Raw genomic sequence first — 23,068 nt, forward strand, 5'->3', positions numbered from 1 at the left:
AGGTAATCTTTTGCCCAGGGTTCTCCAGACAGTTAAGTGGCTCTAACATAAACTCTTATTGCAAGGGGCAGGGGGGCCAGGGGCCAGGGGCCAGGGGCCAGGGGGAGATGCAAGATAAAAGCGTCATTTGTCTTTTAAGCACTTGCTGAAAATCTACCCATTATACAGTGCAGGGCTGAGTGAAGACCTTTTTGATGTGGAAGAATTCCTTCAAAGAGTCAAGGGGCTTAGCGTTTCTCCCCCTCTGGCAGAATGTGGGTATCACTTTGCTTCACATTCCACTGCCTTGAGACATGGCTGAGCTGAATTGGCCTGCCCTGAACTCAGGGGATCTAGAGTCAGGCAGATGCTTTGTTCTGCTCTGTGGTAGTGTCAGCAGCTTTGGGTCCCTAGTCTGTCCACTACGGAGTGGGTGAGAGGGTAAGGGAGGATTCCAGTAGAAGGACAGATTCCCCTAGCTCACAGATGGAGAGGAACAAAGGTATTCTTGTGGCCTGGTGGCTTCCACTGAAAAGAACATTAAAAAAAATCAAGAAAGTTATTATGAGCTCATGTCATCTTTTCAGGGGACTATAGCCATCCCACTCAACAGCGCATGAAGCCTTTTATCTTCATATGGGTCGATCACTTTGAAGGCTGGTTAAGGAAGACATTACATGTTTAATGACAGAGAAGCTCAAATGGTTGAGCAAGAAGTGAGATGGGATGGAGCAAGAGATAGAACTGCTAATAGGAAAGCTGGGGCAACATTAATCTAATAATCTTCTAGCCAGAGAAATAAATCCTTTGTTCTTCACCTTGCAGAAAAATCTCAAGTATTTCAGGTCATGTCAGTGTGGTTTCATTGTATTCTTCATCTGGTTTTATGATTCAGAATATAGCAGATATTTGAAGGTCTTCAAATAAATTAGGCTATTTTTATACTTACAGAGTGCTGGGACTAAAGGTCCTGGAGCAAGCAGAGCATTGATGAAAACGCCACCTAAGTCAGGTTTGAATTTTATTTTATTATGATATTTGTTCAGGGAAGCTTGGAAATTGATTGTGAAGGTGTTTCATCCAGAGAAAGTTTGAATGAATTTACTTTTTTATATTTGGGCTTTAGAAGTCAACTCTAAGAGGAATCCAATAATTTCTTATTTCCTTTAGCTTCTTTCACAAATAAAGTCCTAGATATGGATTTTCTTAAAGTGTGGATGAATTCCAGGTAAGAGATTCCAAAGCTTTGTGGATTGATGATGTGGTTGATGATATTTAGGAAACAAGGAGAGAGGCTCTATACCATTTCTACTTGTTTCACACATGTAAATATCTTTTCTTTTTTTTAAAGATATACTTATTTGTGAGAGAGGAGGACAAGGTGTGTGTGTGTATGTGTGTGTGTGTGTGTGTGTGTGAGAGAGAGAGAGAGAGAGAGAGAGAGAGAGAGAGACCGAGACCAGAGCATGGTTCCAGCATATACAATGCCAAAGAATAAACTCAGGACCTTATACTGGAGGGTCCAACACTTAATCCAGTTGTACCACCTCTAGGTTGCCACCCATGCATTTCAGTGCATACCATGGACTGTGAACCTCACACTGCTTAAGTTCAAAATCAAAATGTCTCCATTTACGGAAACTTAGCTTTCTGGGACAGGTAACTTTTGCCAGTAAAAATACTTAAATATTAGTGTTCTATGGATCTTCATAACCAAAATTTCACTTTTCACTAATATGGATAAAAAGCAAGTTAATGTGTGAGTATGCTATGTTTGCTTAAGGAAAACATGAAGTAGAGCCAGCTCTTAGCTCTGCTAAAATAAACTTTTAAATATATTAATGTGTCATACATAGTGATTTTTGAGTAAGATGTACAGAATGATCATCAGCCATCTTAAAATGAAAGTGCTGAGCTGGATGGTGATGCACCTGGCTGAGTGCACACATTACAATGAATAGGATCCCATGTTCAAGCCCCAGGTCTCCAGACCTGAAATCTCCTAATTTGTTGCTAGGCATCACTGAGCACCAGTTTTTAGTCCTGAGAATCACTCCCTCACCCCATTTTCTGTCTACAAGCCACATGTCTGTATCCACCTTTAGCTTGGTGAGTTTCCAAAATATTCTGGTAGTATCCTGTTGAGTTTTCAGGTGATTTTCATGGCTTTTCCTAGTTGACCAGGGAGAGCAAAACATGGCTGCTGCTACTCCATAGCCACATCTTCGGAAGTCACACTAAACTTCCCTCTTAGGACAGCTTTTGCTGCATTCCACAGGGTCTGGAAGTTGGACTCTTCATTTTTACTATTCTCCAACTAATTTTTAATTTTTTATATTTTATTTATTTATTTTTCCTTTTGTTGCCCTTGTTTTTTATTGTTGTCATTATTATTGTTGTTATTGATGTCATCATTGTTGGATAGGACAGAGAGAAATGGAGAGAGGAAGGGAAGACAGAGAGGGGGAGAGAAAGAGAGACACCTGCAGACCTGCTTCACCAATTGAGAATTGACTCCCCTGCAGGTGGGGAGTCGGGGACTCAAACTAGGATCCTTGCACCGGTCCTTGTGCTTAGCACCATGTGCACTTAACCCACTGCGCTACCGCCCGACTACCTCTCCAACTAATTTTTAAGTCCTCTTTTAAGTTCTTTAGTGACCCAGGTATTATTCAGAAGTGTATCTTTCAGTCTCCATAGTTTGGGTGTATTTCTTTGTCCCTTTTTTTTTTTGTGGTGGATTTCTTTTTTTAAAAAAAATATTTATTTTATTTATTTATTCCCTTTTGTTGCCCTTGTTGTTTTATTGTTGTAGTTATTATTGTTGTTGTCGTTGTTGGATAGGACAGAGAGAAATGGAGAGAGGAGGGGGAAGACAGAGAGGAGGAGAGAAAGATAGACACCTGCAGACCTGCTTCACCGCCTGTGAAGCGACTTCCCTGCAGGTGGGGAGCCGGGGTTCGAACCGGGATCCTTACTCCGGTCCTTGTGCTTTGCGCCACCTGCGCTTAACCCGCTGCGCTACAGCCCTACTCCCCTTGTGGTGGATTTCTAACCTCACTGCCTCATGGTCAGAAAAGATACATTTTATGATTTCAATATTGATATATATATTATATTGTTTTTATGTTGCAACACATATTGATTCTTGAGAATGTTCCATGTGCACTTGAAAAGAACGCACATTCTTTTTTTGGGGGGATGGATGGTTCTGAATATATTTGTCATTATATTTCTTCTGCGAAATTATCTCATCTGTGATTTCACTTAAGTCCTGTTTCTTTCTTGATTTTTTGTTCTGACAATCTGTCTCTTGCTATGAGCAGTGTGTTGAGGTCTCTAGTTAATACTGTGCTGCTACCGATGTCTCCCTTAAGATTAGTAAACACTCTTTTAATATTATTATTTATACATCTTATTATTAAATATATTATGTATTTTATATATAATATATATTAGTACATATATTATATATATTTACATACTGGGAGCATGTATATTGATGATGGTTATATCTTCCTTTTGAATTGGTTCTCTGGCCAATATATAGTGTCCAGGTATGTCTCTTCACCTTCTTTGCCTTAAAGTCTAATTTATCTGATATCAGAAGAGCTATTTCTGCCCTTCTATTTGCATTATTGCACCTGGAGCTTCTGCTTGTCTTTATTTTGGGTGTGTGTTTCCTGGAGACCAGAATAGATGAGTCTTACTTTTTAATTCATTCAGTAACTCTGTATCGTTTGGCTGATAAATTTAAGCAAATCAAATTTAAGCCATTTAGGGTGTTTATTGATAAATGTGACTTGCTTATAGCCATTCTGGGTTTTGTTTCAAAGTTCTTTTATGTTCTTGTTGACTTTTTTCTTGTTTGTTACTTTATGTGAATGCTTTTCTATAGAGGTCTTTTCTATTGTATATGTGTTTCTTATTTGTCTCTGAGTTAAATTTTATTTTGAGGTTACCATGAAAATTGTGTCTAACTTACAATATCAACAAGAGTATTTATTTATTTAATTTATAAAAAGTAAACATTGACAAAACAATAGGAGAAGAGGGGTATAACTCCACACAATTCCCACCACCACATATCTGTATCCCCTCCCCTATAATTTCAACATTGCTTAGGCATAGAATCTTTTCTGCTATAATTTCTTTGAATATGTTCGCTATTCCTCTCTTCCTATCCTCTTCCTCAGGGATCTCAATAATTCTGATGCTATTTCAGAAAGAAATGCTTCACTTTTCCTAAACCTTTCATCTCTAAGAGTTTTAAATTCACAGAATGTAGAAATTTTGTCTTCTAGTGTTGATAGTCTCTCCTCTACCTAGTTAAGTCAACTTCTGAGATCTCTTACCTCAACCTGAACTTCATTTAAAGTGTCCTTTAAGCCCTGAAGTTCTGATTGGAGTTCTCTCCCCCCCCCCGCACTTTGTAATTCATCAGTAAAATGATCACTGAGTTCTTGAAGCTTCAGTTTAATTTCTTGAGTTGATTTTATAATGAGTTTACTGAACTCTGTTTCTGTCTATTTTTTCCTAGATCTGTGTCTGTCAGGTCATTTGGGGTTTCTGTCATTGCTGTCTATGTATTTCTCACTTTCCACATTTAGTGTGTATTTCATTGTTGTGCTAGCAGGAGATGCTGTGGCTAAGGTATTTGTTTTCCCTGTTTATGTACCTTGTTGGGTTAAGGGAAAATTTATCCTGTGTTACCAGGCCAGTTTAGCATCTTTGATGTTAGCATAGGGTCTCCCTACTGTTGTTCTAGGCTCTGTGGTTTGTGTTGGGGGGTAGGGTGGGGTTACAGCCTTGTAGAATTTATTTCTCTTTAATGTTAAAAGAAAAAGCAAGCTTTACCCCCCCACCCCCCCAAAAAGTTCCTTGACTTCTTTCCTCTGATCATGTGCTCTATTTCCTAAGTACTGAAACTTTTCCTGCTACCACTGAGCATGGTTTCTTAAGTTTTGAGACCTTTTCTTTCACTCCTAGTCAGGCCTGCCTGTACTCACTGTGGCTAAGTGAGTTACTTGAGAAGTCACAGTTGTGGGGCATAGTAGATTTTATCCTGATTCACCAGACCGATTTATTGTCTTTGATGTCTTTGATAAGGTCTCCCTACTATTGTTTTAGCCTCTGCAGGGTAACGGCATTGGAAACTAAGAAGTCACAGTTGTAAACTTTCAGTTTTTAGGTGATTATCTATTTATTTACATTTTTTAAAAAACAATTGCTGTTGCTTTAACTCAGACCCAGAAATGGTGCTCCTTAGCTGCTAATCTCCCAGTTTGGTGCCAACTGAACCTGAGTACAGCTTTTAAGTCCTGGGAATCTCTCCTTCACCCCGTTTCTGTTGATGAACCACATGTGTGTGGACTCAGCAGCAGCTTGGTGAATATCTGAAGAAATCTTGGTCATATTTTTTTGAATTTTCTGGTGATTTTCATTGAGTGAAGTGAGTCTGCTATGACTCTGTAGCCATGCCTCTAGAAGTCTGATTCATAATTTTAATGTACTGTTTTACAATGTTGCTAGTAAAATGACTCCCAGGTCCCTTCCCAGTAACCTCTGCATGTTCTTGGTAACTGGGGAAATTATTTTCCACAAAGCTCCACCAGAGAGTTTTGTACATAGAGTTTATTAAAAAAAAAAAACAGTATAAATATTCTTATGAGGTAGAGATGTCTGGAGGTAAAAACATGCTCCAGGAAACTTAGATATCCAGTGACAGATGAGTGACTAAGAAGGTTATGGGGTATATACACAGAGTGTAATAGTACTCAGCTGTAAGGAATGATGAAGTTTTTTCCTGGGGGACTTCCACAAGTGGGGCTACTGAGAAGCAGCAGCTATGTTTCTCTCCTCTCTGAGGTCAACTAGGAATACCAAATGAGACCACCTGGGACCACAAGACAGGACTAGAACGACTTCAGGAACCCACCAAATCACTGATGAGTACAAACATGTGTGGCTTGTGGGCAGAGAGGTGCCTAGGGAGAGATTAAGTGGCTGGTGACAGTCAGGCAGTTTAACAGTTGAGACACCACTACCAGTCTGTTCACCAGTAAGGGGACGGCTGACGGGAGGAGAAGGATCCCCTAAGACTCACCAAATGCAACTCTGAGTCTCCATTGCTACTGCCCTCAGAAGCTGGAGCAGCGGTAGGGAGGCCCTGTAATGACACCAGGGGACAGAGAACTAACGAGAACTCAGGGGAAGATCTATACCTTGGTGGCCTAGCAGTGGGGCTGTGAAAGTCTCTTTGCATAAACACTGGATTATCTCTGCCACACCCTGCTTTATCTCTTGTTCAGGAATCAGTGAGTAAGTTAAGAAGCCTACTTATAGTTTAAAAGCCCTCAGGCTCCCATAGCCTGCAGGGAAGAAAAAGAACAAAAGAGGCTTTTAAGCCACTGAGCTCCAACTCAGAGATTAAAATACTATTGAAACAACTGTCAATTTCCACAACTGTGATCCCTTTAATTACTTTACTTAGACACAAGTCAATCCAGGCAAGAGTAATCAGTAATTTGAAAAGTACTGAGCAAGGGATCTCATAACATACTATATAAAATGGTTAAACCAACAAGAAGAAATATTGGAGAAATGAACCAGGACAGGAGTCCAGCTAAAAGCCCCCAAAGGTTGAAGCAAAAATAATCAGGTCAACATCCAGACACTAGTTAAGGAAATAATAACAGGAGTAATGTGAAATCTTTTCCTTTTTCACATCTTAGGTAAAACTTAAAGGAATAATATTAAAGAGAATCTCACTTACAGATATGACTTAAGGAGCTCCTCTCCCATGGGAAACTCTCCCATGTCAGGAAAGGAAGACAGCATGAAGCTTTATGAATAGGGACAGGGTTGGTGGTGGGAGTGGTTTACAGAGTCTTATCACAGGGAGGTATTCATGTGTTGACAATTCTCCTGTAAACCATTATTTCCCCAATAAAAAGATTAAGGAAGAGAGGAAGAAAGAAAGAAAGAAAGAAAGAGAGAAAGAAAGGAAGAAAAAAGACATGCTTCAGTAGTAGTGAGCAGTTTAGCCTAGGGCACACAGAATATTCAGGTTTTTAGTACCTCATTATTCCTTCTAGTAATAATAGCCATTATGTTCTTCTTCTTATTATTATTATTTTACCCCGGTAAAATTTACTGCTCAGCTCAGGCTTATGGTGGTGCTATTAATTGAATCTGGGACCTTAGATACTCAAGCATTTTGTTGCCTAAACAACTGTGGAATTCCTGTCCCCATTATCATTCTTAATTGGTCAGATCAGGCTGACTCTCCTTGTATTTTCTGTACCCATTACAAACTGAGATAAACTGAGGCTGACACAAGAAATAGAGGAAGTTGAGGTATTTATTCATACAAACACATAGAATAGTTAGTAAAATGACACAAATTTACACAGGTAAAGACACAGGGAGCTCAGCTGAGACCTAGACACACAAGGGGGGGTGTGAGCTGAGGAGCCCACAAGCTGGAATGCCAAAGAAGCCCCGATGCTTGTCAACTGACTAGCCCTAGGAAAACTAGGGTCTTAAAAATCCCCGTTGGATGGGGGTGTACCTAAGGAGCAAGAGGGCAAAAGAGGTGTTTTGTGAGTTCATTCTATACCTTATCTAAGTTATACATCTGGACTTTATGGCACTGAAAGCAAAGTGGATAAACAGAATCGGAATGAGCAGGTTAATTTCAGATTTACAGACAGCAATCTCCGGTTTTATAATGTCACCCTTAACAAGTAGGAGTTAGCATAACTGAGTTATGTAAAAGGCAGGTGGGCCTTGGGTGTATACCAAGAGGTGGAGAGTTCCTCAACATCTGAAAGACCAGGTGGCTTCTGCCTGTGACTGGCTGACTCTATAAAAAAGGAGAACTTTTAAAATGATGGGAGCTCTGAGAAAAAACTTGCTTCCGCCCACTCCTCTGTGATTGGATGTCCAGCACAGGTAAGGTGCGTGGGTATTTTTTGATTTCCTGCTAAAGTCCTTAGCCCTCTTTCAGGTAAACTTGTCTGGCTAATGGTGGTACTGGGAATAGAACCTAGGACTTTTGGTCTATTCCCTTAAGAAGCAGCAGTGAATTCTGTTGGCTCAGGCCCTGACTTTTCTAAGATATCTCTTCACATACCCATTCAAAAACTTTATTCAGCTTCTTCTGTATATATGATATGATCTATCCTGACTATTCCTTGCTACCTCCCAAATTGATTACCCTAAGCTCTTGGTGGCCAGAATGATTATATTATGATGGTCTGAAATGTGCCGTTTCTCTGCATAAAACCCTTTAAACAAACACACTAACAAGCAAAATCCTGGTCTTTCTCAGAGCTGTGAAACTGGATGAAGGTCCCCTGCTTGGTGACACAGAAAGCCTAACTGTCATGGCTACTTTCACAAAAAAAGATTAAAAAAACCTAAAATATGCCTACTAGCTAGCTACAAAATGAAGACCCCCCCCAACTCTTCACCTGCACCACTCCAGCCTTTAGGTTTATGACTAGTCAACAACTTGTTTGGATTTATATGCTAACTCTCTTTTCAGCCACCAGGTTCCAGATGCTAGCATGATGCCAACCAGACTTCCCTGGACAGACAACCCCACCAATATGTCCTAGAGCTCTGATTCCCCAGAACCCTGCCCCACTAGGGAAAGAGAGAGGCATGCTGGGAGTATGGACCAAGCTATCAACGCCCACGTTCAGCAGGGAAGCAATTACAGAAGCCAGACCTTACAACTTCTGCATCCCATAATGACCTTGGGTCCATACTCCCAGAGGGTTAAAGAATAGGAAAACTATCAAGAGAGAGGATGGGACTTCTGGTGGTGGAAGTTGTGGGGAGTTGTACCCCTCTTATCCTATGCTTTTGTCAATGTTTCCTTTTTATAAATAAAATAAAATAAAATAAAAATAAATAAGTAAATAAATAAATAAAACTCCCTTGTCATTTGAATCCACAGTTAGTCCTAAGAATATGATCTCCAATCAAGGTCTTGCCACAATCTCAAAGGAGTCTCAGCCTTTGTAGAGGAGGAAGTAGGGGAAGCCACAAAACACAGGAGCCAGATTTGGGCCAACCTGGGAAGGACTGTAGGCTCCCAGATCTCCAGGACCACCCTCCTCAACTTCCCTTTCAGAACAAAACCATTTAATAGCCCTTAAATGGTCTTCATTATTCTATGAGAGAAAGGCCAGAGGGGAGTTCCTGAAGCTGTCCTTTTGTTTCCAGTTTAGCTTTTAGCATAAATTCCTTTGCTAAAGACTTCCTGTAGACAGCTCCAGTTTCCAGTCAATCCCTCCCACCCCCCTTAGGGATAGGCTTGCAGTAGGAGCTGAGAACCTTTGTGCTGTGAGACTGGCTTCAGCATCTTATCTAACACCCACACCCTGACTTCTTTGGAAGATTTGAAGTCTGTACAAAGCTCTTCCTCCAGGCATCATTCTCTGTTACTATCTCTTTCTCCAGGAGACCTCTTTGATATCTGATCCTCTCTATGACCATAATCTCCTTCTACTACCCTCCCTTCTCTTTCACTGACTTAATTTGTACCATTTCATTTGCACCTACAGATAGTTTGGATATGCATTTGCTAATTTGATGTTGTCCACCACTCCCTGACTCCCTTATTCCCTGCTTCCATGGACAGGGATTTTCTGTAATTTGTACTTTGTAGCCTCCCAAGTAACTAGAAATCCCCCTCATCCCTCATCCCCCAACAATACACACACACACACACACACACACACACACACACAAACACACACACACACACACACTTTATTAACACTCAATAATAACTTGACTAATGAATTAGGAGAACAAGCACCAGGAAAATAATATGACCTGGATAAAATGAGAGTTCATAATTAAAAGCGGTTTTCCAGTCTTCTGGATGGGTAGTATTGAAGGAGAATGCACACAGGGGCTCCTGGGCAGCACAGACACTTTATTTTCACTGGGTTTGCGCACATGGAACTGGGATGCACACTACCACACTTTAGTTTTAACTGAGTTGCCCATTGGTGGAAGTCTTTTTCAGTGTAGTCTATGAAGGGGAAGGAGTTGCCTCACTAGGCCAATGAGTGGGCCCAGTGTGATGTAAGAAGGGTATAATAAAAGGGGGAGCTTGCATGCAGATGAGTCTTTTGGTTTTTGCCTTTTGGACCAGGTCCAGAGATCCTCGGGGATCTGTACCCTGAGCTTTTAACTCTAGCTTTAACTATAACTTCACTTTTGCATGTAACTTGTCTTATACTCTAATAAAGGACAAATTTAGAAACTGTACACCTGTCACATGTGTTCTCTTGAAATTCTTTTCCACTGAAAAACCACGAAGAACCCCAGAAGAGAATCCTACCTACCACTACAACTCTTCTTCAGTCACCTTTGTTTGTTTTTGTTCCTATGGGGTGAGGAAGGGAGAGAGCTTTTAAGTCACTTCCATTTTGACATGCTTGTATAGTAATAGTAGAAGATCAATGGGAAAAATATGGGGGGTGGGGTGGGGAAGGCTGCAGAAAGGCTTGAATCCATCAGCCCTCTGAAAGGAACTGTGGTGAGTTCTCCCACAGTCATTCAAATAGCAATTGCAATTTACATATTCAGGCCATCAATTTAAAGCAATTCATTGTATTTAATATTTATTTTTTAGGTTAGGGGAGAGGAGAGGAGGAGGGGAACAGTTCTGGCATAAAATGGTGCTAGAGATTGAACCCGAGACCTCTGGGACCTTAAGTCTACAAGTAGGTAGTATAACAAGTTGAGTCACTGGCCTGCCCTATTCCATTTAATATATCTATTTTTAGTTAACTACATAATAAGCTACTGCCATGTCATCAGATTTTTTTGGATATAGCATAAAAATCTTAGAGCTGGGTAGCACAGTGGGTTAAGTGCACATGACATGAAGTGCAAGGACTGGCACAAGATCCCAGTTCGAGCACCCGGCTCCCCACCTGCAGGGGAGTCTCTTCACAAGTGGTGAAGCAGGTCTGTAGGTATCTATCTTTCTCTCCCCCTCTCTGTCTTCCCCTCCTCTCTCCATTTCTCTCTGTCCTATCCAACATTAATGACAGCAATAACAATAACAACAACAACAACAATAAAAAACAAGGGCAACAAAAGGGAAACTAAATAAATATAAAAAAATAATAAAAAGCTGTAGAGCTAGTGTGCTATATAGTATATTTCCTTTGCCTTTTATCAGAAGTTTGCTTGCATTTTAGAGTCTTTTGACTCCTATTAATATCTAAATTAGTCACGTTATAGAGTTTAGGAAAATGCATTATCCTACTATCTACTTCAATGAAAAAATAAATTTTATTGGTAATAGTGGAATTATTTTTAGGCATATGAAAATTTTTCTACAGAAAATTTTCTCTTTGATATAAAGGTACCTTTCCTATACAAAGACTTTCTCACCTTTAAAAGAGAACAGATGTTCTTTTGTAAAACTTTCAGAGCAGGTAATTATGTGTCCTTATTCAGTTCCAAAAGGGAAATTTATGTAGGTCAGAAATGCAACTTCAGTATTGCTTCTTCCCAGTTTCCCTTTCTCCTTGAGTCCCTTCCCTACCTACACATGTACAAAAATAACTCTTCTTCTCATGACCAACTATAGGTCTCTGAACTGATAGTGAACAATGCTAAAATAATCACCTGGAAAAACAGGAGGACTTTCTGGTATTTTTGTGAGGGGAAAAATGAGGGTTATGAACACTATAGAATTACCGGATTCTTATTTATTTATTTTTTTTGCTTCCAGGGTTATTGCTGTGGCTTCTGGAGGCTATGTTTCCATTTTGTTGCCCTTGCTGTTACTCTTGTTGTTATTATTATTGTTGTCATTGTTGTTGTTGGCTAGGTCAGAGAGAAATCGAGAGAGGAGGGGAGACAGAGAGGGGGAAGAAAGACAGGTATCTGCAGAACTGCTTCACTGCCTGTGAAGTGACCTCCTCCGCAGGTGGGGAGCTGGGGGCTCAAACCGGGATCATTAATGCAGGTCCTTGTGCTTCACACCATCACTCGACTACATAAAATTACCTGATTCTTTTGTCACTAAGTCCATTTGGTTTTGACTCAGTCACTTACAAGGAAGAAAAAGCAGCAGTCAACCTGAAGAAATATTAATAGTAATCGATATAGGCATGATTTAGAAAGGAACAGAAAGGCAGAGGGAGGAAGTTAGAGTCTCACCCGGAGGACTGAACCAGGAGCAGATCCAGGTTATTTAAGAGATCAGTGATAAGGTCATTACAAGTAGACAAGCCAGAATGAAAGACCCAAACTTCATTCAGCCATTTTCTATTTTGCCCAAATGACCTGAATATCTCTGTATGTGTATTTTAGTGTTTTAAAAATATTTTAATGTATTTTTTAATTTTATTATTTATTGGATAAAGATAGAGACAGCGAAATTGAGAGAGGAAGAGGTAGAGATGGCGAGAGACACCTGCAGCCCTGCTCTACTTTGTGTGAAGCATCCCTGGGAACTGGGGGCTTGAACCTGGGTCCTTGTGCCTGGTAACATGTATGCTCAATCAGGTGCACCATGCCCTGACCCTTGTATTTTGATTTTCATGAGTAAAGTATATAATGCCTGACTACAGCCTTCTCAATTCTTTGAGAAACACCCCATAGCAAACCAGACACGATGGGGAAGCTATATCAGTCTCATCCTCCCTCAACAACATCACCATCACTTTCACTAAACGGGTGGTGGTTATTATTATTCTGAGAATCCACCAAGGAGACACTCCTAAAAAGTATCAGGGAATGATGGGGCTGAACCTATATGCAGAGGTAGTGTATCAGAATTGCATGCCTGAGGCTCTTTCAAAATCTTGGTACAGCTGCATACCAGAACTGAGTTGTGCCTTGGTCTCTCTCTTTCTCTCTCATAAACATAAACACATCTTTAATATAAAGATGGAGAATATCTATGTAAGCAAGTCAATGCACAAGGATGATGGAAATTGCTGAATCTCACTGACTGTTGACTATGACTAGGCTTTAATCTGGGCTTGCTTGCTAGATCAGCTGCCAGTTCATTCAGCTATCTTTGGTCTTATAACATTTGTGTTATGGGAAATTAGAGCAATTTCCATACTGCTTTTGATCCTTCCCCCTCCCCCCTAAACAAAGTTCAGCTTTCTGGGAAGACAATGCCTTCTTGTTGGTGTCTACTGAAGTCTGCTTTTTTTTTCTTTCTGAGACTCTGAGCTGGATCAGGAATTTCTCCACTTTCTCATCACAACAGCCATTTGTTTCTCACCCTTCACTCATTTCATTGTCTATTCTCCAGTATCATATATGTTCCTTTCAGAGTTTGGGGTGGGGGTTTTGGTGAAGGGAATGCTAGCACTGGTAGTAAAGACCTTTGGAGAATTAATGTAGATTAGATGAATGCATTGAAATAAACCGGATTTAAGCAATCTTGAATGGGAAATTGTTTCTCTTAGTAATCAACACTCCAGATGTAATTGATAGGAGATATCCTTAAGGAATATTGACTTTTTTTTTTTGTAGTTCCAAGAGAGCTGTGTGTTTTCTTGATAGGAAACCCTTTGAGTCCTGAAATAGTTGCAAGGGCAAACATGGAAGTACAATGAACATGTAACCAAGCAAGCGGAGAGAACAATTACTGTTGAGAAATTATAGTTAGCATTTATTATTGTTAAGATACAAATTTTGGCTTGTATCTACTATTGTCTATTATTGTTAAGGATTTTAATTCTTGCCGATTAGTGATTAAGAAAGGAATAACAGTTTGATCTCTGAATATTTGCCTTTAAGAAAAAGAACTTTAGTGAACATCTATTTAGAAGAAACTCTAGTTTAATCCTTTTTGCATATCCTGCACTAAAAAGGAACATGAAACTTTGCAAAAGGGGCTTTTAGCATATGGACACATGGAGTCAGGCACTTATGCAAACGAGACGAGAAGTACAGGTATATATAGATTGGATTAGACTATATATAGATTTGAAGACTAAGACACAAATGAAGGCGAGGAGGTGACGGGGGATGATTTGGAAATTATTTGAGAAATTAACCTCAATTCCCTTGTAGGGGAAGGAAGGATGATTTTCACAATTGGTCAATGGTTCTTTTTAATGAACTTTTATCTTTTTTTTTTTTTAAATCTTACCAGTAATTGTGTGATAATGTTTTTTTAATAGATAGTTTACTCTTTTTTTCTCTTTTCTTTTTCATACATAATTAAACTTATGAAACAAGTGAGCTCAATACTGTGAGGCTGTGTTTTCCTTAAAAAATATCTGAGTTTCAGTTCTGGTTTCTTTTCTATTTTCTTTATTTTTGTCTTTGACTGGGATAATTTTTACTGCTCAAGTCCTCAGTGTGAAACTTCAGCTTTGGTAAAGGCATTGAGACATACAGATGAGTAAACTCTGCTAAATCTAGACTGTTGGATCTAGAACCAGGTTTTGTAGAAGTAGTACAAGCAATGTGTGTGTGTGTGTGTTCCTTTGTATTAATTCATATGCCTCTTCCCCCACAGTGGGAGTGCTACCACTCTGAGCTATCTTTTTCAGACAAAATGAAAGAGGAAAAAGGAGAGAGGGAGAGATACCATGCCATTGAAACTTCCTCCAGTGCTGTGGGGAAGGGAACCTGGTTATGTATATGGCAAAGCAGACATTATACAGTTAAGCTACAATATATTGACAGCCCTTGATTTTGTAGTATATTTGCTATCACTCAATTATTTTCATAGTTCTTTCCATAAAGTAGCCCAGCAAGAGATATTAACACAAACATTTTTTTTTTCAGTGAGACCATTGTATCATTTGTTGCTGTTCTGCAAAAAGGAACCTTGATAGAAAAATCTGGGGTTGGAGGACAGAGACAGAGAGACAGGTATCTCAAAGAGCTAAGGTAGACATATTGAAAGGAAATTTGGAAGGGCTGATGGATAAAGAGGTGCAGACTGTGACTAGCAGACTAGGGAGTCTGGGCCTCTACCATTTCTCACAGATACTCACAGGTCTTATACTCTATGAAAGATAAAGTGGAGGGCTAGGATTTTGTGCATGCAGGCAGGGCAGGTGGCTGAGTTGTGAGATTCTGGGATGTGCAGGGCTATGCTGTGTGGTTTAGTCATATCTTCTTTTGCTTGGAACTACAGGGGCTATAATGGTCACTTCCTTAACTCTGAGATCTTTCAAAACTAATATTTAATTAATGCACACTTTATAGAAGTCACACAATGATGCATACAATTTATTTTATTTTTATTAGTGATTTAAATAGTGACTACAATACTATAAGATAATAGGGGTATAATTCCATACCACTTTCCCTTTCCCACTCCCAACCCCTCCCAGTCCCTACCATAGCTACCATAGTTCTGGCAAGGTCATAGTTATGGGTACACATACACACACACACACATATAAAATATATATACATATACATATATGTATATATATTTTATATAAGTTCCATTAATCTTCACAACAACCTTGTGAAGAAATTATTATAATTAGCATTAGAAAATTAAAATAATTAAATTAAAATGAAAAATAGCATGAGGAAATTAAAATATTAGATGGTTAGGAATATTTCTTAGCATCTCATAGACTGTAAGTAGCAAAATGATTTGAAACAAAGATTAACTTCAAAATGACATTTCTTGCCAGTATGTCTGTTGGGGTCAGAAATGACAGGAAGTACCTGGGGGGACACAGACACTGCTGCACTACACAAGAACACATGTTCCCCAGGCACACAGTGAGGAAACTGCTGCACAGAAAATGGAAGTGGTAACAAGGGTCAGTATGACTTAAAAGTGAGGTGAAGGCAGGCTTGGATGTTTATAAGCTTGACCTACTGGCATGTCTCTCTCTCTTTCTCTCTCTCTCTCTCTCTCTCCCTAGGTAGGCCTGCCATCATGGACATTTCTCTCTATTTCTCTCTCTTGGCCCATGGATACTCCAACATGTGGGTGTTCTCAGTTTTCCTGAATAAAGTTCACATTTCCTGAAAATGAAATCATGCTTTCTCCTCAATTCTATGTTGAGTTTATGTGTGAAAAATCTTTAAATATGTAAGGAATTAACTTGACCCGTAGTCTCACCAATACATACCCATTTGTCATATTTTTCATATTGTTTAATGTTCTGTACTTTGTGTGTCCAGTTACTTTTGTAAAATCAAGTCATTTCACTTAATTATATGTAAATATCTCATTGTAATAGGGTATTTATCAAATGCCTTCTGTATTATTGACTTATCAAAAAAGTCATGATGTGTTTTTCTGATTTTCTATGTAAAAATGCATCATGACTTTTCCAACAATTCTTAGATGCTAGTAAGAGTGGTAGACTCTACAGATACAAATGCCAGGTAATTACTCATGTCCTTAGGTGAGATATCAGAACATGATTACTGGTTAAATAAAATGCAGATGACAAAACATTGTTATAGTGTGTTGTCAATTCATTTTTATATTCCATTTAAATATTTCTTTCTTTTTAATTTTTAAATATTTTAATAATATTATTTTTAATATTTTAATAATAATAAAAATTTAAATATTTATTTTCCTTTTTGTTGCCCTTGTTTTTTTATTGTTGTTGTAGTCATTATTGTTGTTGTTGTTGATGTCATTGTTGTTAGATAGGACAGAAAGAAATGGAGAGAGGAGGGGAAGACAGAGAGGGGGAGAGAAAGATAGACACGTGCAGACCTGCTTCACCGCCTGTGAAGCGACTCCCCTGCAGGTGGGGAACCAGGGACTCAAACTGCAATCCTTATGTGTGATTCGAATCACGTGCGCTTAATCCACTGCGCTACCTCCCGACTCCCCATTTAAGTATTTCAAAGTTTATTTCTTTTTATCACTGTAACCCACCACATTAATAACCGGAAAATCCAAATTCACATAAATATTCTAATAAATACAGAGAAAACTTTCAACAATATTCAACATCCTTTTACAATAAAACTTAAAAGACTGGAAACTGAAGAAAACGTTCTCAATTCTGTACACAACAAACTGTGACCATCATATGTGATGTCAAAAATTAATTAATTCAGGGCCAGGTGGTGGTGCACCTGGTTGAGTACACATGTTACAATGCAAAAGGACCCAGGTTCTAGCTCCTGGTCCCCACCTGCAGGAGGAAAGTTTTGTAGATGGTGAAGCAGGGATGCAGGTGTCTCTCTATCTCTCTCCCTTTCTACCTCCCCCATCCTCTTGATTTCTGACTGTTTCTATCCAATAAATAAAGATAAAAAAATTTTAAAAACCCGATCTTTGAATGCAAACAACTCTTCAGTTAAGCCTGAAAAAATATTTTAAAAATTAATTAATTCCCTTTTAGATTAAGAAAAATTAATCCACTATCCCTGTTACTATTCAACACAGTCTTGGAAGTTCTAGCCATAGCAATTAGACAAGAAATATAAAAGGAATCCAAATTGGTAAAACTATTATTACTCATAGATAGTATTACTGTGTATACAAACATTATAAAATAATACAGCAGAAAACTATTGAGATTTATTAGACAGTAAGCTAAGATGGCAGGTTGTAGAATTAATATACAAAACTTAGTGTTATATCTTCATGCAAATAGTAAACTAGAAGAAGAAATGCAAAACTCAATTTCATTTATAATAGAAACAAAAGTAAGTAGGTACACAAGATGAAATTTAATAAAGAGGATGAAAGATCTGTAAGTTTAAAACCATGAGTTACTACTGAAGGAAACAGATGTTAGACACATGCAAAAATGGGAAGATATTCCATGCTTGTAGACTGGAGAATTAACATAATTAAAATGGTGATTCTATGGAAAACAATATCTAGGTCCCACCAATTTTATTTAGGTGAATAGAAGAAATGCTCCAGAAGTTTATCTGGTACCAGAATAAACAAACAGAAAACAATTTCCAAGGCAATTCTGATTAAAAAATAAATAAATAAATAAATGAATAGCAATGGAGGTATCATGCTTGCTGATTTCAAACTACATTTCAGGGATGCAATAATGAAAACAATTCATGTTTCTGAAACAAAAACATATAAAGATCAATGGAATAGAATTGAGAGCCTAGAAATAAACTCTTACACCTACACATAATGAATGACTAGGGGCCCAGAACATTAGATAGAGAAAGAAGGTCTCTTTATTAAATGGTGCTGTTAGAATTGAGTTGACACAAGATGAAAAATGAAGCATTTAACTGTACACAAAAGTCAACTACAAATGTATCAAAGATTTGGGTGGTATACTGGAAACTATAAAATATATGAAAAAAGTGGGCAAAATACTTCACAATTTCTGCTTGTAAAGATCTTTGGATACTCAAGTTCAAAAACAAGGGAAACAAAAGCTATTAACAGACTTTTCACTAAAAAAGGTAGTCACATGGCCTAGAGACCCACCAAAAATGCTTAAAGTCACCGGTTATCAGAGAAATGTAAATGTAGAAAACAGTTAAATATCACCTCAAACCTATGAGAATATCATGCATGAGAATGTGGAGGAACAGGTGTTGATAAAAGTATCTTGAAAAAAGGAGACCTGTAACACTGTAAGGATGTAAACTAGTTCAGCCCCATGGAATACTGGAGAACCTTCAGATTATTGGGAATTGACTTACCATACAACATAGCAAATCTTCTAGGATTTATACAAAGAAGACAAACAAAACAAAACAACAACAATAAAAACATGTATCTGAAGAGATTTATGCACACTGATTTTCATAGCAGCACTATTTGTAATAGCTAAAATGTGGGAATCACACAACTGTTCAATGAAAGGTGGTTAAGGTGTAGTATGCAGACACAATGCAATTCTACTCAGTTATAGTAAACAATGAAATATCTTTTGCTACTTCTTGATGGAACTTGAAGGAATGATGTTAAAGGAGAAGTATGAAAACTGGATGACCTTTCTCTGAGGTGGGTTTTAAGAAACACAGAATGGTATAATGCACGGTGAAACTCAGACTAGCTATGGTCTATTGCAGTAAACCAAAGGACTCTAAAAGGGGATGCGGAGGGGCTTGAAAAGGGCTTAGGGGCTTAGTACACAATGGTGGAAGATGATTTCGGTTGATGATAGTCATGATGTGATGGCCTGTGTGTTCTATCTCATGAACTGCCACCTGGTCTGTGATAGGCTTGTGATGTATACACCGATCACAGAGACATGAACTATCCTGTGACAATAACTGATCTGTAAATCCTTATCTCTCTCTCTCTCCCTCATTCATAAAGTAGATAATGAAGTAAATCTTGTGGGTGGTTATTTGTTCCTCAGATTTTGTGCTAGAGTCAACTTTTGGAAAAGGACTTAATAAATCCCTGCTGTGCTCTCTCTAAAATAATATGAAAGAAATTAGCAGCATGTGGTTCGGGAGGTGGCACAGTAGATTCTCATTCATTGGATTCTCAAACATGAGGTCCCAAATTCAGTCCCGGGCAGCACATGTACCAGTATGATGTCTAGTTCTTTCTCTCTATACTCCTATCCTTCTCATAAATATATAAATTCTTTAAAAAAAATTAGCAGCAATAACACAGCTTGAAATCTGAAGGTGGGGACGAGTGAAGAGAAGGTTGTTTCCTTCCTTCCTTCCTTCCTTCCTCCCTTCCTTCCTTCCTTCCTTCCTTCTTTCCTTCCTTCTTTCCTCTTTTCTTTCTCTTTCTCTCTCCTTCTTCTTCTTTTTATTTTATTATTTTTTTGGCTAAATTATTTTTTTCACTAACCTCTCTGGTCAGTGAACAGAGAGACAGAGACAAGGAGGGAAGGAAAGACAATCAGCACTGAAGTTCGCCCTAGACAATACAAGCACCCACCCAGGTGAGTTATACTGCCATCTCTCAGCATATGTGGTATGTGTGAGAGACTACTGCTTGACCCACAAAGAAAATATAGCTAAAGAGACTCTAAATTTACATCTATGCCACTATAGTCTTAGGTGACTCCTGTCCCAAATTATCCTCTTTCCATGGAAAGGCTACTGGTTCTGTTTGTATAGATTCTCTTATAGGTTCTGTTATTTTAGCAAACAAACATTAAAATTCAAAGCACAATAGAATCTGTCTTCAGCAACTAAATGAAAGTTTTCCTGAAGTATAAAACTCCTAACAAACCTCATTTTTTCCAGTATATGTATAATATTTGGCTTATTATTAAAGACTCATACTTGAGATTAATGGATCCTAAGCTATTACTTTTTTGTCTGGGTGAACAAATATTCATTTATGTTTTTGTATACTTCTCTGTTTTTAGCTTTTAAATGTCCCTTTATGGAAACTCACTGTTAAAATGTTAACTTTACACTAGTCATAGAATTATAAAGAAGGAAATGCTAAAATCTTAAGTAGAAGTACAATATAGGATGACACATCAGGGCAAATATTTTTAAGCACATCCTAGGAGGAATGGAGAGTTAATGCCTGAATATCATAATGCATTATTAGCTAACATTTAAGGAAGATCTTTTTAAGTCAAATGCAATGTTGTGATTGGATAAAGACATCTCCAAAAGTATAAAATTCAGATGGACTCTAAAGATAAAGAATGTTAGTGATAAAATATCAATAGAAAAAATGGAAAATTATATGACTTGTTAAGGCCTGGAAATTAGTGAGCTAAGTTAGGCAGGAGGAGAGATACTGAAAGTGGATAACTGGTGTGAATTACATACTTGGATCTTCTGCAGAGTTCTACATGGGTCAATAGTTATTTTGGTTTAATATAGATAGACAAAGTTTTGACAATGTGTGGCCAGTACTTTCTTCAAACTAGGATCTTCAAAGATTTCATACATATTTTCTGATTTTTGATAGAGGCAGAGAGAATCTGAGAGGGGAAAGGGCTATGAGAGAGTGAGAGAGAGAGAGAAAGAGAGACCAAGACCGGCAGCACAGCTTCTCTGCTTATAAAATATGCCCCCCTGCAGATGGGAGTCAGGGGCTTGAATTGAGGCCCTTGCACACTATAATGTGCGTGCTCAACCAGGTGTGCCACCTACCAGCCACTATATATTTTATTTTATTTATTTATTCATTTATTTGATAGAGACAGAGAGAACCTGAGATGGAAAAGGGAGACAGAGAGGGTAAGAGAGAGACACCTGTAGCACTGCTTCACCATCTGTGAAGCTTCCTTGTGCAGGTGGGGATTCAAAGATTTCTTTACAAAACCAAACATACACACCTTATCTCTCTCACAGAGTTCTCAAGGAATGCCTAAATGTATTTTTAAATGACTCAACCAAATAAATATTCTAGGGATGTCATTGCTCTGGTGGAAGCAGGCTGAACCTTAACATTGAAATCAAACCAAAGAAGTTAACTTGGGACCTACAATCTGGGATATACAGTTTGGTAACTAAACTTCTGCAATCCTACTTCCTTCAAGTGATAGTATTGTTGAGAAGATTAAGCAAAATAATGCAAGGAAACCAACTATTAATAAGTGCTCAATATATTATCACTATTATCACTATGAAATAGGGTTGCAAACAATAATACAAATGGTTTCTGTGCTGTTCTTTGGCCTAGATTCTGTAGTTAGTTCTATTTAGTTATGAGATTGGGGTTCAGCAACAGGATGCAGTATTCATCTTCATGTGTCCAGAGGCAGATGCAGGAAAAAGCAAGGCATAGGTGTGGAGTCTGTTTTGTTAGGTTGTTAGAACTAGATTGCAAATTAATTTAGACACGTTTTTTTTAAAATTTATTATTTATTTTCCCTTTTGTTGCCCTTTTATTTTTTTTAATTGTTGTTGTAGTTATTGTTGAGGTTGTTGTTGTTGGATAGGACAGAGAGAAATGAAGAGAGGAAGGGAAGACAGAGGGGGAAGAGAAAGATAGACACCTGCAGATCTGCTTCACCGCCTGTGAAGTGACTACCCTGCAGATGGGGAGCCAGAGGCTCCAACCAGGATCTCTATGCGGTCTTTGTGCTTTGTGCCACCTGTGCTTAACCCGCAGTACTACCGCCTGACTCCCATTATTTGTAGTTTTTTTTAAAGTTTGAGGGAAATATGAGTTGCACTCTCTGCATAAGTCTTAAATATGCTTTTGTAAAGAAATGTACCAGTATAGGTAAGCCCCCAAACTAGATTGAATGAATTCTTTTTCTTAGACTGACTGATTTTTTTTTTCTTTTCTGTTGTTGCCAGAGACTGACTTTTTCAGATAGACAGGAAAGTGGAAAGGATACTGCAACTCTGAGACTTTCTCCAGAAGTGTGTTGGATCCTGGATCATGTGCATAACAAAGCAGGTACACTATCTAGTTGAGTTATCTTGCTGACTCTGGATTGATTATGGGATGGACATAGAGTAAATAGTAAATGGCAGATGTGATTGTTTTGCCACTGAGAATTTTCTCTTGGACTATGGTGGTTATTGTTGGAGAGGTGGGGGTGCAGAACTTTGGTGGTGGTTGCAATGTGGAACAACACCCTATAGTCTTAAAATCTCGTAAGCTATTACTAATCACAAACTAAAAAAAATGGTTTGTGAAAACAAAAGAGTTGTTCTCAGAATATAAAAGATATTAAATAAATTCTCACATTTGCTTGAGATTGACTCTTCCCTCAATAAGGGATTGATTCCACTAGAAAACTGTCCATTCTGTTCAGTGCTACTGATGACTAAGGTTAATTCTCAAGTGTATCTGGGAAAATGTCATTTGACCTAGAATATTATTTAATCTTTTGTCGGAGTTGTTAAAATGTGGACTGGGAAGATATAGCTCAGTCCCATAGCACAAGGACTTGCATAACTATTGCCTCAAAGATCCCATGTTTAATCCCTTCTACTTGCATTTGCTAAAGCTAAGTAGTATTATAATTCCCCCTCCCATTTCTCTCATTTTGACAAAGATTTATAATTACATAGGTATTAGATCCTCTTTTAAGACTTAATGTAAGGGGGATGTGAACAAATGTCTTATGCTCTATCCTTTCTTCCCATTTAGCTAGCTAATACTGTGTTTTGCCCAAAGGAAGAAGATCAAATCCACTTTGAAAGAAGTTTGTGACTAACCCATTATGTAAGACTTAAGATCTAAAAATATATAAAT

The sequence above is a fragment of the Erinaceus europaeus genome, chromosome 7 (genome assembly GCF_950295315.1).
Source record: "Erinaceus europaeus chromosome 7, mEriEur2.1, whole genome shotgun sequence".
Taxonomy (NCBI): Eukaryota; Metazoa; Chordata; class Mammalia; order Eulipotyphla; family Erinaceidae; genus Erinaceus; species Erinaceus europaeus.